At 45.9% G+C, this 17,980-nt stretch overlaps 2 non-coding genes across 2 annotated transcripts; one reads left to right on the forward strand and one right to left on the reverse strand.

Moving 5' to 3' along the window:
• The first annotated feature begins 11,379 nt into the window (after nt 1-11,379).
• Nucleotides 11,380-11,451, forward strand: TRNAP-AGG (transfer RNA proline (anticodon AGG)). The gene has a single exon. It is a non-coding gene; the product is annotated as a tRNA-Pro (tRNA).
• Nucleotides 11,452-12,189: 738 nt separating this feature from the next.
• TRNAP-CGG (transfer RNA proline (anticodon CGG)) lies at nt 12,190-12,261 on the reverse strand. The gene has a single exon. It is a non-coding gene; the product is annotated as a tRNA-Pro (tRNA).
• Between the last annotated feature and the right edge of the window lie 5,719 nt (nt 12,262-17,980).

The following is a 17,980-nucleotide window of genomic DNA, read 5'->3' on the forward strand; positions in this document are numbered from 1 at the left end:
ACATATAAATATTAAATAAAATATAAAATCAGGAAAATAAAAATTGAAATGAAAGACTAATATTGGGATATACAAGACACATAATCCCATATACTGGTTAAAGTTAAGCCACAAATTTAGCTCTGAAATTCCTAACAGCCAAAGCAAAAAAAAAAAAGTGTGTGTGACAGTTATTATTCTCAATATTCACGTGGGAAAAACATACATACTACTAGTTCCTCAGGAGTAGCAAAGCTTTTCTTGGCCTCTGTCTCTAGGGAAGATTTCTCACATAATTATGTACATAGGGCACCCTGAATAACGTAAGGCGCTTATCTCCAGGAACATCCTATAATAGTGCAAAAGTGAGGTTTATAGGGCAGGCTTTCCTGACATCCCTTAAAAAAAAAAAGGTGAAGATATGACACCACAGCACAATTTAAAGAAGGCAACTGTGTATGGAGCCAAAGCCCTGTGGTCCAAGAACAAAGTTAAACCAAGAATAAAACTTGGAGCAGCTAAGAAAATAAAAGGACTACCTATCATTTAATCTTTTATAGATATCGTTTCTCTTAACTGGGCTCCTGATAAAAGTTGTTTGGTAAAATGTTTCTGGTTACATTTTTGCCAGTGTGATCTGTGCTGATTATCAAGGGCAGGTCACTTTCCTGACAAGTCAAAGGACTAGACACAGGTTGACAGCCTGTTGTAAAAGCTGAAGAGCCAAATTAAACTTCTCACCTAGCTAGATCTGTGGCCATCTCCCCAACAGGTAGGAGGTGAGCTATAGAAGTGCTCCCTGAAAGGAATAGCAGCATTTTTCTTAAAAAATAATTTGGTGATTGCTTCAGAGTAAGGTATAAATGATTGATCACACCCCTAATTCTAGACCATAGAGCATAAAAAGAAACCCAACCCGTTGCTGTCAATTTCAACTCACAGTGACCCTATAGGACAGAGTAGAACTACCCCACAGAGTTTTCAAGGAGCACCTGGTGTATTCGAACTGGTGGCCTTCTGGTTATCACTTAACCACTACACCATTGGGGTTTCCAGACAGTAGAACATAGGGAATATGATTTTAGTTCAGAAATTTAACAGGGTACTTGCTATCAGTCACCCAACACAGCCAACAGCTATATAATATGTAGGGCCCAAGCCAGGGGCAAGAAAGTGCATGATACCTGGATCAGGTGGGTGAGAGGTTTCTGCTGAGCTGCCCACTGAACTTGCCTTGCCCCTCCCCAAGACACCTCAGGGTATGCACCTTTGACAACATGAGTCAGTGTCCAGAGGCCAAGGGCTATGGTTGAACAGGGACCCTCTTCCGCTCATGGGCTCTAGTTGCTGCTCCGGGTGAAGGCTGGCAGTGGTAGTGGGGTGGGGGAGGTTGGGTGGGGCCCAGGGTGTCAAGGGGTGAGGAACAGTCAGCTGAGAGCCCTTTCCTGGGAAATAGGGAGGTGGCAGGAGGCAACATCACATGTGAGCTGAGGCTCCAAGCGCCCATGCATGTCCCACTGTCCCATCATACTTCGCTTACAAAACACAAATTCACTAATAAAATAACTAAGAATTACAAGATGGTGACTGCAGAGCATGAAACCCCAACTTGGGTGCATGGACATTCTGAGCGTGGGTTTCTATGTGACTACACTGGCTGTGTGCTCATGAAGCCAGCACTGACAGACATAAAAAATTCAGCAAAATAATCTCACCAATTGTCTGATGTTGAGTAATGTGGATCACCAAAAAACCCACCAATTGATTGAATTGAAATAGATAGTCCTTTGTCACAGTTTTCAGTCATATCGAACGTAGTTCAAACTGGATTAAGGTTACAACCACTATCATCACTACTTTTATTTTTGTGGCTTATCTACAGTCTTAGTTCTAATTCCAAAATAAAGCAATAGTTCCTTTTCCAACAATCATAGACTATGAAATCCTTACAGAAATTCCTTTGGGCAATCCGTATATACTTATTTTAAAGTTGGCAAGTATCTTTTTTACTTGAAAGATACTACAGTAAAACCTACGAAACGCAGAATCTGTATAAGGTGGAAACCTGTCAGAGAAGGAAAATGCAAATATTTTCCACTGAAATGAGCAACAGAAAAGCGGTAAGACTGTGCCCTGTGAAAAGTGGAGACCTAGAAAAACAAAGGAATCCCGCCAAGTTTCCGCTCACACAGGTTTCACTGTATTAACATCTGCAATCTGTCCATAATATTACAATTCAGCAATATGCTCTTACATTTGTCTTTACATTTTTGGCTTTTGACATTACGGAAAACAAGAATACTTTGATAAAACTGGAAGGTGTTAAACAGGAAAAGTGACCTAATCTCATTAAAAATACAGTTGATACTCATTCGTAGATTCCATGTCTGCAAACTCAGTTACTTACTAAAATTTATTTATAAACTCAACATCAATGCTTAGAGCACTTGCATGGTCATTTGTGGACCTACACATAAGCACAGTGACAAAAAATTGAGTTTTCCGATGTACGAGGCTGGTTCGATATTCTCCAACTCAGTGCGCCGGTTTCACAGAATTTTAACCACTGCAAATAACAAGAATTGACTGTAATTCTTACTGCTATGTAGAAAATGGAATGCAGGGGAATACGGGCAAAGCTGGGAAACCATTTCAAGAGCAGCAGTTCTGGTACAGTGCAGCGGTGACCTGAACTTGAGAGATGGCAGGAGAGAAATGGATGACAAACAGGACTTCTTGCTGAAAAAACGGACGTGAGAGTGCGCAAAATGACAAACCAAGAATATCTCCTGGGTTTGTGCCTTGAGCAACTGGATAAATAAAGACGTTTACAGAGACAGATTTATCTGAGGAGAAGAAATATAAGTCAACCTACACTTTTGGAAATGCTTTGAGATGAGCAGGAAGAGAAAACAAACAGGCTCCGCGCCTCCCCCCCCCAGTCGCCGGGCGGCGCTCCCCGCGGACTCGGTTCGCTCCGCCCAGAGCGCGAAGGCCGCACCCCCCTACACCCGGCACCCAGCGCGCGCAGGACCCCCGGGCGGCGAGAGCTGCGAGCGCTGGGCCCGGGAGCCCCCCGCCCTGGCCTGGCCTGGCCCGGGCACCACTCACAGGGCCGCGCCGCGGCCGGCGGCACTGACCACGCCCGCGCCCGCGGTCCGGGGCTGCAATCACGGCCTCTGCCCCGGCAGGCGTTGCCATCGGCCTCCAGCTGCAGCCGCCGCGGCGCTGGGGCCCCGGGCCCCACTGCGGTTGGCTCGGGCTGGCTCGCCCGGGCTGCGGGCTCCGGTCTCGCCGCCGCCGCCGCCGCCGCCGCCGCCGCCGCCGCCGCCGCCGCCGCCGCCGCCGCCGCCGCCGCCGCCGCCGCCGCCGCCGCCGCCCGAATGAGGCCGCGCTTCCACGAGGCGCTCGGGCTCCGGCCCCAGGCTCTGCCGGCCAGCCCTCGGCCCCACCGCCAGCCCCGCGCCGGCCCTGGCTTTCCGCTGGCTGGCCTGCTCGGCGCCCTTTGCAGGATGCGATTGGAGGGCACCGACGGTACGTCAGCGCCTGCTCGGCCACACCCCAGCGCCCGGCTCCCCAAGCCCTCGGTCGGCATGCGTGGCTGACAGCCTGTCTGTCTCTGCCCGCCGACCGTCTGTCAGCGCCTCCCCTGCCTGTCGTAGGGTCCAAATCCCACAGATGTCTTTATGTCTGTCCTCGCCGCGGGTCTTGGCCGCCTTCTACCCTTGTCTCTGTTTAGCTCTTTTCGGTTTCTCTGGGTCTAACCGAAAGAAAAAGAAACATTAAAAAAAAAAAAAAGTGAGGCGTGCGATGGCAAGAGACTTTTGATTCAGTTGTCCAGATAGAACACACCTCCCACTCACCCTCTCTCAAGGCCTGTCCTCTACGTGGGCTAGATAATTTATTGATTGCAATTTGAGAAATCTACTAGCTTCATCTTCTTTTAGGACACCCCCCAACACACACGCACGCACGCACACACACACACACATGCCCCTAACTGGCTGAAGGCGGGGTAGAAACTTGGAACTCTCCTATTCCTGGAACTCAACTGAATGCGTTTTGTTTTTCTTTTGCATGTCAATGTCCCTTGGTTTTTCAATAAAAGAAGGGTTGCTTACCGTCACTGAACTGTACACGTGAAGATTTTGTAGAAATGGCAAATGTTCTGTTACTTATATACTTACCACAACAAGGGGGGTGGGGGAAGTTGGAGGAAATTCCTCACCCTGATACTGAAGTGTCTCCTCTATTCCTGCTCCACTTGGTTACTTTGGCCCAAAACTGTCTCTGCCACATAGTTGTTGTCCAATAAATATCTGAAAAGTGTTTGGAAATCCTTATGAGAATAGCCTGCAAAACGGATAGACTGAGGAACAGGAGCACAACAAAGATGAAGGAAGGAAAGATTCAGGCAGGAGGCTGGTCGAGTGTGAGGGAGAAACAAATTTTAGACAATTAGAACGAGAGTAGGGCGTGGATATAGCAAAAGACCCGAAATACAACCTGTCACTTCAGAGTTTTATCTGAAGTCAATCTTATTAACACCCTTTCTGACTCTTTAGCCTACTAGCCTTGCAATACAGCAAAATCGTAATTATTATTTTCACATTAGTGAGAGAAAAAAAAAATTGCCCGATTTCTCTCAGCAAGATTCTTGTGTGGTGTGTCTGGAATGCCATAGACAGATGGAAAGAATACAAATACATTGAGTAACTACTAGGCAGTGTAGTCACAGGACACCTAGACTTTACTCTCAAGAAGCATATAGTCTATCCATGTAGACAAACAAGTAGTAAACTAAATTTTTTAGATGCTCCAAGAGTGAATAAAGAGAAACCCAAGGCCAACAGATCTCAAAAAGATGCACGTAATTTTAAAAGGTCCTCTGCAGATTGTGATGTACCTCAACACACACATATACACACATACCTCCCCTTCCTGAAAATCATTGGCCCAAGAGGTGTCCGGAAAAGATCCACAAAGGATGTAACATTTGATGTGGGCTTTAGGGGATAAGTAAATGTCCACCAGAGAGAAACAGGAAAAGCAAACCGGAGAAACAGGAAAGCACGAGCCAGGTGTAATAAATAGTGGGCAAATACTGTGTGATTTGGAAGTTTAGGGGATGAGGGGAAAGAATGGAGACATTTCAGAAAAAAGAATGGCAGGACTGGATAAGATAGGGACAGTAATCAGGGAGAAGACTCAAGAATGACAGATATGACATTCAGTTTCTAGCCTGAATGGAGAATGACGCTACCAGTTAACCAGGACTAAAAACACAGGGGGAAATACTGATTTGTGAGGAAAGCTAAGTAGTTGGACTTTGGACATAGCTTGAAGAATTGAGGGACACCCAGATAGTTCACCCGAGGTAGTTAGATATCTAAGTCTGAAGTACAGGGTAGCCACAGAACGGCTAATGAGAAAAGTGAGCCTGCCGTGGAGGCAGTGTTTCCTTGATAAACGGTATCAAACATTAGTCTCAAGTCACCTGAACGTCCTTCTCTTCAAGTATACAATGTAGAGGAAAAATTAGTTTTCAAAACATTATTTGCTAGGAAGTGTCAGAAGTTGTGTTTCTCCAAGTGCTAGTTTCTGTCAGGACTCCCCAGGGACTCCTGGCTGTTCCCCAAGCTTGGATGTCCCAGACAAAGCATGGCAGCTCGCCTTTCTTCCCTAGCTTCAAGCCCCATCCAGCCTTTTCTACTCCATCCCTTGGGATCTTCCCCTCCAGTCCCCCAGCCTGTGTGCAACCCCTGAAGTCAGAGAAGGAGACGAGAGGGAGCAAACAAGTACATCTTGAATAAGAGGTGTTCCCCAGGGTTCTGGACTTTGCCTTCTATTCTTTCCCCTCAAATACCCTAGAAGAGCTCAGATATTTCCACAACTTCCACAACCAACTAAAAGCCGATGACAGAATGAACTCGTCATATTTAACTCCCTTCTAATAGCCTTTCGTGGCTTCCTCACTGCCTACAGTACAAAGCCCAGATGCCGTGGCACAGCAAGCAAATCCCTGCTGACTGCTTTAGCCGGGCCTCTGCCTGTACCCTTGACAAACTCTTCAGCCGAGCAATCCAAGGCTGCCTTCAGCTCCTAATGCTCCATGCCTCTTTGTGCCTTCATGTCTTTGTTCACGCTGCTTCCTCAGGCTTGAGGCTTCCTCTACCTCCTGACTAAAAACCACCTATCCATCTTTTTGGAAACCCTGGTGGCATAGTGGTTAAGTGCTACGGCTGCTAACCAAAGGGTCGGCAGTTCGAATCCACCAGGCGTTCTTTGGAAACTCTATGGGGCAGTTCTACTCTGTCCTATAGGGTTGCTATGAGTCGGAATCGACTGGACGGCACTGGGATTGGTTTTTTTGGTTATCCATCTTTTGGTCTTTCATAGCATAGCTCAAGGGTAAATTCTTCTAGAAAGTTTTCCTGCAGGCTCTACGATCGCCCTCTGCTGCCCTGTGGAGAACGGACCATTCTTGCCCTTGTGCCACTCTGCACCTACACAGGTTTCTGTCAAAGCATCTTTAGGTTTAATAATAGAGCCCACCAGCCAGGGCTTTTTTGAGCATGAATGTGACAATAATGTACTGTCAGGTGCCAAACAAAGTGCCTGGGAAGGGGACTTCTGAAAAGAAGTCTTTGCTCAATTGTTACCTTCTGAACGAGGCCTATCCTGACTACTCCGTTCAAATTGCAAACCCTCTCCATACAATTTATTTTTTCATTATATTTGTCGTTTCTTGTTTGTCTCCCCACCCCCACCCCCACTAGAATGTATGCTCCACAGAGGCCAGGTTGTTTTTGTTTTGGTTTGGTTTTCCTGTTTTGCTCACTGATACATTCAGCACCTTACACATGGTGAAAACAAGACAAAACAAAACAAAAAATCAAACCCATGGCCATCCAGTCAATTCCAACTCATATTGATCCTACAGGACAGAGTAGAACTGCCCCATAGGGTTTCCAAATAGCTCCTGGTGGATTCAAACTGCCAACCTTTTGGTTAGCAGCCCTAGCTCTTAACCACTATGCTACCAGTGTTTCCGCTACACATGGTAAAAAAGAAAAATAATAAATACTTGCTCAATGAATGGTTGAATGATTACTTACTGAATTAATGAATCTAGAGAATTTACAAAGTTAAAAAAAAAATCATGCAAGGTTGTTTTAGTCATAGGCCTTGAGCTGTGGTTTCTGATCTTTCTGTAGAGACACTAAGTGGAAAAAACCCTTGGATGTTCAGTCAAGATTGCTGGCCCAGGGATCTGGCCCAACAAACCTCCTCCTTTTCAGACACCGCCTCCTTCTTCCTGGAGACTCCTCTTTCCAGCTCAAACATCAAGGCAATATGATCAAAATCAAAGGAAGACTTTCAGTCAGGTCAGAAAGGTCCTTTCCAATGGGCTGCAGCCTCCGGAAGGAATGGGCTCTGTGGGGAGAATTTTCCTCACGGAGTCAAGAACAAAGGAAAGGCCCCAAAACAGAAAGAGCCGAAGAGAGTATGGACAGAATTGCACAAAGAAGAGAATAGGAAAAAACTAGTCTGTCACCAGAAAATAGGCACTGGGAAGTGTGTCAGCAGAGTCACAGAGCAGGGCATAAAGACGAACCTAATCTTCGGATTTGATTATTGAGGAGGACGTCCCAGGATGGTGGCTAGGCGGAGCTAAGCCTTGACTTCCCCGCCTCCAGGCCCCTGTGCCACTTGGGCGGGCCAGATGATAGCAGCGTTATTACGGGGGCTGTCCACCATCCTGGTGGACCACGCCCCTGACCACGCCCTAAAAGCCCCGCCCCATATTGTTTCCTCCCGGTATAGAAACCCGTCTGTCTGCGGATCAGGGAGCCATCTTGGCCGACCAAACAAAGCTTTCCTTTCGTTCCTGCTTCCCCGCCCCCCACTGGTGCGTCAATGTTGAGCCCAGTGAGACCTGAGGTCTGGTAACAACTGTATTCCCAAAGGCAGGGATTATGGCTTCCTATGGAATCAAAGGAGCCCTGGTGGTGCAGTGGCTAAGGGATTGGCTGCTAACCAAAAGGCCTTCAGTTGGAATCCACCAGCCACTCCTTGGAAACGCTGTGGGGCAGTTCTGCTGTGTCCTAGGGTTGCTGAGTCAGAATCTACTTGATGACATCGGGTTCACAGAATCAAGAGTTTCTGAGTTCTTTGCAAAAATAATCTGCAGTCTGATAAGTAAGTTTTTGCAGTTATTATTACAAATATAAGTGAGTCTCAGGTCCAAGAGCCATCTGATAATACCTATTATCTGTGCATAGGTCCGTTGGCTTCACAGGCTTCCTTTAGTAATTTCTCCCCAGCTTCCTGTCCCATGCCAAAAAAACCAAACCAAACCCTTTGTCATGGAGTCAATTCCGACTAATAGTGACCCTATAGTTGCTATGATTCCGACTCATAGCGACCCTATAGGACAGAGTAGAACCGCCCCATAGGGTTTCCAAGGAGTACCTGGTGGATTCAAACTGCCGACCCTTTGGTTAGCAGCCATAGCACTTAACCACGGTTTCCCCTGTTCCATGGAGTGCGTAGTAAATGCACTAATACGGAGAGTTTGCTTTGGGAACATCTCAGAGCTTTATGTCTACTCTTAATGGAGATAAAATAAGGGGCGCTCATGAGCAGCTAGTGCTGGCAAATGTGCATGGGAATAATGTTCTAGAGCTGGAAATAACGGGAGGAGTAGGAAGAGGATGACAGGTATCAAAATTTCAAAAAGGTTTCTGTGATTGTGGTAGACTTCTCTTCTTCCTGTTGTACCCTTACTGACATTCCCTTTCTTCTTGTCTTTAAGATCTGTTGCCAGAAAGAAATTGGAATGCTATGGCTGCTAACCAAAAGGTCAGCAGTTCAAATCCACCAGCTGCTCCTTGGAAGCCCTATGGGGCAGTTTTACTTGTCCTAAAGGCTCGCTGTGAGTCAGAATTGACTGCAAGCAATGTTTTTTTTGTTTGTTTGTTTTGTTTTTTAAATGTCACCAAGTTTCTTAATTCACTATGGCTGGAATAAAATGTTGGTCAACATCTTTTGTCTCCTTCTGCCCTGCAACTGTCTATGTCCCACTTCTGCTAATTCCAGGGAAGGATGTGCCCTGGTGAAGAGTCACAGATATTCCTCCTACTGAAAAAGGGATATTTCCTACAGTAAATTAGGAAGATGATTTCTGAGTTACGTTACTGTCGGTCTTCCTGCATCGTAGTGAGGAGCAAATGAAATACTCTGGTAGGACCTGTACAGTAAACAGCAAACTCCTTTTCAATCACTAAAGAGAAGCAATAGTAAGAAAAGAAAACCCTAAAATGATAATAACTATAGCACATTCAGGAGAAAAGGGAGATCATAGAGGCCTCAATAATTTGTAAAGACTGAAGTTTACAGAAATCTGAAGTAGTTACATTATTTTACCTAACAAGTTTTATTTTGTAGGTTCTTTATTCTAGGGAGAAATATAATTTTCTTAAATGTCCAGGGCATTTCTTTCCAGTTAGATTTTGATGAGTAAAGTGTACCATCACTTAGAACTTATTAACATTTTAAAGGGTATTCTTATTCTCCCTCCCTCCAGCCCTAAGAAGAAGAACTAAAGACTCAAGTTAGGGCAGTTTCAAATAAAATCAGGGTGGGGACTGAATGTTAGAGCTCCAATACTGTAATTCACTGATGTCAAACCACAGGAAGTAAAGTTGACTGTTCAGAATCTGGCACATAGTTGTTGTTGTGTGCCACTGACTCCACTCTGACTCAGTTATCCTATGGGACAGAGTACAACTTGCCCCATAGGGTTTCCTACCTATGGCGATCTTTATGGAAGCCAACTGCTGCAGTGGGTTAGAACTGCCGACCTTTCAGTTAGCAGCCGACTGCTTAACCACTGAGTCACTAGGGCTCCTTGGCACGTAGTTAAAAACCCACCCACTGCCGTCAAGTTGATTCCGACTCATGCTTGCTAGATATTTGTTGACTGAGTAATCACATGAATTGATAAATTAGGAAATGCATGAATAAATGACATAGCATAATATGAAATAAAAGAACGGGTCTGTTTCAGATAGTCACCCTGTTTACTTTTGTTTCCTATCTGGTTGGATATTTGCAGGAGTGACAATTCACAATTACTGATTGTCCAAGTACCAAAATTTTTATTGCTAAGGAATTTGGAACAAATTGCAGTCATTCAGCAATTAGTCATTAAGCATCAGCATTGCTAGCATAAGTTTCAATGCTAAGTATTTACAAGTTAAAATATAGTAAAGAAACCAAGGCTTCTTTAACGAATTAAAGCTGGTAGAAGAATTGGTTGTCACTTATACGGTAGAATTCTGTGTTGGTGTCTCACCCTTCATGAAATTCCATTATGGGAGCCAAGATTGCAGCCCAATTATATTGTTGTTGTTGTTGTTGTTGTTGTTGTTGTTGTTAGGTGCCGTCGAGTGGGATGGACTCATAGCGACCCCACGTACAATAGAAAGAAACACTGCCCGGTTCCGCGCCATCCTTATGGTCATTGTTATGTTTGAGCCCATTGTTACAGCCACTGTATCTGTCCACCTGGTTGAGGGCCTCCCCCTTTTCCGCTGGCCCTCTATTTTACCAAGCATGGTGTCCTTCTCTAGGGACTGGTCCCGTCTGATAACATGTCCAAAGTCTATGAGACAAAGTCTTGCCATTGTTGCTTCCAAGAAGCATTATGGCAGTACTTCTTCCCAGACAGATTTGTTTGTTCTTTTGGCAGTCCGGAGTATATTTAATATTCTTTGCTACATAAAATTGGTTTTGATGTACTAAAGTATCGTTTTCTGGGAAGGTCAGACTTGGGGATTTAGGAATTAGGTTTTCTAGCTGAAGAGAACAATTCGAGTAAAACACGGAGGAGGCAATTTTCAAGGCTGAAAACGAGGGGCTTTGAACGCTGGGATAAAAAATAAAAACTAGAAACCCATAATTTTACGATTATTGGAAAGCCTAGAAAGGATTAACGCATCTAGAACTCAGGACCTGCCAGAGGAACACAGCCACTGCACTATTTTAAAGCCCACTGCAACCCCATAGGGCAGGGGAGAACTGCCCCACTGAGTTCCCAAGGAGCACCTGGTGGATTTGAACTACTAATCTCTTGGCTAACAGTCATAGAACTTAACCACCACACCACCAGGACTTCCTACAAATATGTTAGCTATGAATATATAAATAGCATTATGATTTTCTACAAAATGTTACCCAAGTGATGACATCGTTGCTTTCTTCTGTGTCACTGTTTTTGCCCCCCCAAAAAGAAGGAAAATCAAATATCCACAGAAAGCCAAAACAGCTGAAAATTAGAAGCACAACATAGAATTTTACATTCCTTTATTATGGCGAGAAGTAAGCACACACACGGGCTCGTTGGTCTAGGGGTATGATTCTCGCTTAGGGTGCGAGAGGTCCCGGGTTCAAATCCCGGACGAGCCCTTTTTTTCTCTCTAGCTGTAACTAAACGCTCTAAGTACTTCTTTTGGGACGTAATTACAAGCTCTAACCATATTATTTCTTTCTGGATGTAATTACAAGCTCTAAATACATTATCTTTTGAATAGGCCAATAAATGTAATAAATACAAGTTAAACCAAAGCACACAATTTAGACTTAGATCACACTTTACATTCAAATACCATTTTTTAAAAAATGCAATGTGAAAATATAAAACGTTTGTTGACTATGCACGACTATGAAAACGCGGTCCACACAATTTCCAGAACTAGGGCCTGTGTCAGGGACGTAGTGAGTTTCCGTTCTTGGTTGCCTGTCGTTAGTAGCCGTCGAGTTGCCTACGACGTGGCATAAACATGCACACGCCAGTGCAAGTCCATCTACACAGCGGCTCTGGGGAGTCTTCTGGAGAACTGTTCATTCGAAACCTGCTGATCCAAGACTCCACCTGCTCAAAAGTAGAGACCTGACAGGAGTACCCAGGATTCCGCACACGACACCTCTGTTGTACAAGCGCGTGTTTGAAAAGGTACAAAGCAATTTTAATGCCTTGCCATCGGACGTTCAGTAACCATATATTGTGTGAATCGATTTTACCAGGTCCCTTGCTTCGCGAAATTAAAGAAATTAACGTTCTAGTTTACGAGTTCGGAATAATTCATTTAAGCCTCTAAATGGTCTGAATGAAGGCAAAAATTTTTTGTTAGGTGGAAAAACCCTGGGCTCGTCCGGGATTTGAACCCGGGACCTCTCGCACCCGAAGCGAGAATCATACCCCTAGACCAACGAGCCGCTCCTGAAAAAGCCACTCCCGGTAGCTCTCTTCAGTCTTACCCTCCCTCCCCTCCCACCCCACGCGCGAGCTTCTTCGTTAACCACGTCAAGCTTCGAGTCTAGAGCCCTCCTGGCGGTTCTTATATAAGAGATCCGAAGAGGAGCAGGAATGGAGGCGCATATTTTATCACCCCCAACGTCCCGCGTCCACGGTCTTGGCCTTGCGGCCGCTCGCACACAATCCCGGAAGCTGCCTCCCCGGATGCCGGCCTCGTCCCCCAGCCATTCCACCCCGCCGTGACCGGGGGCAGGAAGGGGCGCGCGCCGGGAGCCAGGCTGAGGAGAGCACGGCCAGGGCCACGCTGGACGCGCCGGACTCTGCCGAGTGCCCGAGGCCGGATGCTCGGCTCCTCCCGCGGCGAGCTTTCACTCCTCCCTGGGAGCTCTCGCCGTTAGTGTGCTCAGACCTACGCCGCGGGCCCCAAGTCCTCATCCTCCGCGCCGACTCGGCTCGCTGGGTGCGTGGTCGGTGAATACCGGGAAGAGCAGGCGAGAGAAGGAAATTGACCTTATTCTGGACAAGAAAGGAGTGATGGGAGAAAAAAACTCAAAAGAGAGAATATTCGCAGCCAGCCGTTTGCGAACATTCCCCACAGGATATTCAACAAGCTGGCACTTAATTACTGTTACCATCACTTGCAGATGAGCAAATTGAGGCCTAGAAGTTGTGCCGCCGGCAAAGGAGTCTTGGAAGGTGGGTGGGTGGGCGGGGAGGATTGAGGGGGACTGGGAGGGAGGCTTGGAACAGGGACGGGGGCGACGCTCGGGGCCCGGACCCTGCTCTGGCGCCCCCAGCCCGGCGAAGGTCGAAGCTCGCCCTCGGGCCTGTGCGCCCCGCAGGGCAGATTCCAAGTTCTGGGTCTCCGGCGCCTCGGTCCCTGCAAAGGCGTCTCATTTCTGAAACCCTCTCCAGTGCTTAGGCTACCTTCAGTTCAGGGTAGATGGAGTCCACTGTTCGTAACCTGTTCAGACTGTCCCCCGAGGGTCCAGAATTTTTGTTGTTGTTCTCTCGCCTTTTGACTGAAAGCTCCCTGCTCTCACCGGCTTCCCTGCTTTTTCCCTTCCTCTTGATGCCAGTGGGCACTTGGGGCGCCACTCAAGGACAAAAAGTCAGGACCAGAGCCCATGCCCTTGGGAAGTGTGACAAGGGAAATGCAAGCGAAAACAAAGAGCAAAAACTGAAAAACCTTTATATAACCTGTTCTGACAATGTAGAGCGATCCCAGAGCCTTTCGGCTCTCTGGAGCAAGGGGACATTTGGGGGACACGTGTGAGAGAAAGTTGTGGTTTTAAGACGGTAGAACGGGAAGGTGTGATGAGGAGTAAAGGTGAGAAAATTTGGGGATCAACGAATTATCCCTGCAGAGGTTCTCTTTGGGGAAGAAAAATCATTTTTAAAATTAGTAAACATATTTAATCACATTTCAGAAAATTTGGAAACCAGAAAAAGAAACAAAAAGCCGTATCTAATAAAACCACTGATCTGAGTATTTCCTTCCAGTCCTTCTCCAGCTGCATATTTTCTAGCATAGTTTTTTTTAGCTATTATTTTACTGTTTTTATAAATATTACATACACTTATTAAAAATTCAAATAATGCAGAAAGGCAAAGAACAAACCACGAATCACCCAAAACCCAGAATCCACAAATAATGAAGGTTGAAATATACTGAACAGTATTCCAGACATCTCTCCATGGAGAATAGAAACTGGATATAGATACAGGATAAGTATGAAATAAGCATGAGATCATACTGTACAAGTAATTTTTTAAAAATAGCTTGTATGTATCTATATACATGTATGGAGAGAGAGATTTACTTCAAGGAACTGGCTCCTGAGATTGTGGCGGGCTGGCCAAGTACATATTGTTAAGTCAGCGACAGGCTGGAGACCCCTTGCAGGCCCCCCCCCCCCCCCCCATCTGTAGGTCAGGAGGCTAGGAGAGGTTGTTCTGGCATAAAGTATATTTATAGTCTAGAGACAGAATACACCCTAGGGAAACACCGTTTTTGCTCTTAAGGTCTCCAACTGATTGATTGAAGCTTGCCCACATTATGGAAGGTAATCTTCACTTGAGACCAACTGATTTAGTCACATGTAATTATAATAGCAACTGGTGTTCTTCCAGACACCTGGGAACCATAACATAGCCAAGTTGACATATAATTAACCATCACAAAGTTTAAATGTAATTTTTACTTGAATGTAATATAAGAAACTGAAATAATATTTATTTCTAAAATATCCTTTGAAGTTACAGAAACTAATCAGAGGTTAGAGCCATTATGGGTTTTTAAACTTTGTTTCACTTTAGGATGAGTTATTTAATCCCTTCTCTCTGCCCCTGTGGTTGCCTGAATAATGGTCTCCTGTGGAGTTTTTTTTTTTTTTTTATAAGGTATTCAGAAACCCTGGTGGCTAGTGGTTAAGTGCTGTGGCTGCTATCCAAGAGGTCTACAGCTGGGATCTGCCAGGCACTCCTTGGAAACTCGGGCAGTTCTCCTCTGTCCTATAGGGTCACTATGAGTTGGAATCAACTCGACGGCAGTGGGTTTGGTTTGGTTTTTTAATAAGGTGTTCACCAGGAGCCCTGGTGGCACAGTGGTTAAGTGCTCAGCTACTAACTGAAAGGTTGTGATTTGAACCCACAGCAGCTATTCGGAGAAAAATGTGGCAGTCTGCTTCTATAAAGATTACAGCCCTGGAAACCCTATGGGGCAGTTTTACCCTGTCCTGTAGGGTTGCTATGAGTTGAGCATCAACTCGAGGCAATGAATTTGGTGTTTGGTTTGGTAAAAAGTGTCCACCTCGTAGTCTCTGGAGCTGGTGAATATTACCTTACATGGCAAAAGCCACTCTACAAGTTAAGGATCTTGAGATGGAGAGATTATCCTGGATTATTGGGGTAGGTCCTTATAAGAAGGGGGCAGGAGAGTCAGCCAGAGAAGGAGATGTGACAACTAGAGTGATGCTGTTTCTGGCTGGAAGGGGGCCAGGAACCAAGGAATTCACACAGACTGAACTAGCTGGAAAAGGCAAGGAAGGAACCAGCTGTACTAACACCTTGATTTTATCCCCGTATGACCAAATTTATAGAAACCCTGGTGGTGTTGTGGTTACCCAAAGGGTCGGCAGTTGGAATCCACCAGGCACTCCTTGGAAACTCTGTGGGGCAGTTCTACCCTGTCATATAGGCCCGCTATGAGTTGGAATCGACTGGACGGCACTGGGTTTGGTTTGTTTTTTTCCTTATCGGAAACCCTGGTGGCATAGTGGTTAAGTGCTACGGCTGCGAACCGGAGAGTCGGCAGTTCGAATCTGACCTTGGAAACTCTATGGGGCAGTTCTACCCTGTCCTATAGGGTTGCTGTGAGTTAGAATCGACTCAGTGGCACTGGGTTTGGTTTGGTTCTTTGGTTTAAGGTCGCTATGAGTTGGGATCAACTGGTTGGGAGCAGGTTTCGTTTGGGTTTTGGTGGTGCAGTGGTTAAAGCCCTCCTGTGCTAACCAAAAGGTCGGTGGTTTGAACCTATCAGCTGATCTGTGGGAGAAAAATGTGGCAATCTGCTTCCATAAAGATTACAGTCTTGGAAACCCTATGGGACAGTTCTACTCTGTCCTGTAGGGTTGCTATGAGTTGGTATGAATTCAAACACAATGGCTTTAGTTGGGTTTTTAAGGCTCCATTTCAGACTTCTCACGTCCAGAGCTGTAAGAGAATACATCTGTGTTGTTTTAAGCTGCTAGGTGTGTGGTCATTTGTTATAGCAGCATTAGGAAACTAATATACTCCCAACTCCCTGTTTCTATTGTTCATTTATGGTATTTTTACTTTGCCAGGGCTTGGGACATTTACATCTAACCATGGTCTTGTATTTAAACGGATTCAGTGCTCACCACTAGCCTTTTACCATGTGTCTTCATCCCCGAGTTCTTTATTTCTACTAAACTCTTGGTTGACTGGATTTCTGTATCAAGTTCTTATTTTAAGATGTGCTCATTTTCTGAGAATTGTTTCTTGTTTGAGTCTGACACTGTTGAGGTGTAATGAATTACTTAATATGGCCCTTCTATCCATGATCTTTGTGACTCACACACAGTGGTTGAGTGGAACTATGCAAATAAGTCATATGGAACTGGTGATGGTTGGGGTTATTTGTCAACTTGGCCAAGCCATGATTCCCAGTATTGTATGGCTGTCTTCCATTTTATGTGTTGTGGATCCTGACCTCTACATGTTGACAAGGCAGGATTGGTGTAGGGTATGTCTTGGGTAGAAGGTTTGCAGGACGGCGTGACTCAAGTTACACCCTTCCCTGGGGTTTGGCCTACATCCAAGGTATATATGTGTGTGTCCTGGCGGTGCACTCTTTCTCTCTGCCTCTGGATCCCTTGTCTGGTTCTTGATCATTTGACCTCCAGTTCTTGGGACTTGAGTCAGAGGCATGCTGTCTGACCAGCAGATTCAGGGATTTGCCAGCCTCTACAACCACAACCCCATGGGCTGCAGCCTATCATCTGACCTGATTCGCCACCTTCCACAGCCTTGTGAGCCAGCAGCCTGTGGTCTGAACTGCCTGTTTGGGTTTGTTAGCCCCTGCAGCCACGTGGGTCAGCAGAAGCCTACGCCTGACCCAGGAATTTGGGAGTTGCACCTCTACAACCATGTGAGCCATTTCCCTTATATGGTTCATGAATTCTGCAAGACTAAGACAGGGAGCAAAGGCCCTGAGATCAGAGGGTGCCTGTTTGAGAAATAGCGAAGAGACTGGTGTGGTTAGAGGAGAAGCAAGTAAAAGAGAAATGGGCTATCCTATAAGGGAGGTAATACAGGGTTGAGTGTGGAACCTAGAGACTTAGTAAGACAGGGAACAGAGGGGCCCCCAAATCTAGAAACAAAGTAACAAGAAATGGGCCAGGGCACAGAAACAAAGCCATTCCTCAGAACAACGGGTATCTAAAAACAGCCCACAAATTCCCTTAAAGTTGCCTTTCAGAAGCAGTTGGAGAAAACCAGGCCCAGGGACGTGCACAGAACATGTACCTGTGACCGCTGTGTGACCTTCCACCAAGGGCAGTGAGGGGCTACAGCCCCACCTGGGGAATCGGACCCGGGGAGTAGGAGACTGTGCAGGCATGACACCCCATAATAAGTCCTGCTACAAACCCCAGAGGCCTCTAGGACAGGAGCCATCTTGGAAAGCTGTTGCGTTTGCACCTCCTCTTGTGTCTATGAATAAATGTGAATCTTTTTCCACCCAAGAACTTTTAAAAACTCGGGCCTGTCTTTTGTTCTGTGAGATGAGTGTAAGAGTTGCTCTAGGCCCTCCTTGTCTCCGCTTGCAAGCCTCTTCAATGAAGTTTTGCTCGTGAGGAAAACTACGTGCCTTACCTGCTCATTCTTGACCAGTGAGAGGCAAGAACCTTATTCCGGTAACAAGACATTGCAGCAAATTACGGAACCCAAAGATGGGAGGGAGAGTACTGAGGGGAGAGGGAATAGTTGATGTTAGAGATGATACAGTGGGACAGCAGTTTGGAAGATGTGGGCATTTGGGACATCTCTAACCTTTGCCTCATAGGAACCAGGTTTGTGCTGATCTTTAGAAATTATTTGTCATTTTGATTTTGTGTATGTATGTGTACGTATTTTATCAATACAGCCTCTCTCTTC

Source organism: Loxodonta africana, chromosome 3 (assembly GCF_030014295.1).
Source record: "Loxodonta africana isolate mLoxAfr1 chromosome 3, mLoxAfr1.hap2, whole genome shotgun sequence".
Classification (NCBI taxonomy): domain Eukaryota; kingdom Metazoa; phylum Chordata; class Mammalia; order Proboscidea; family Elephantidae; genus Loxodonta; species Loxodonta africana.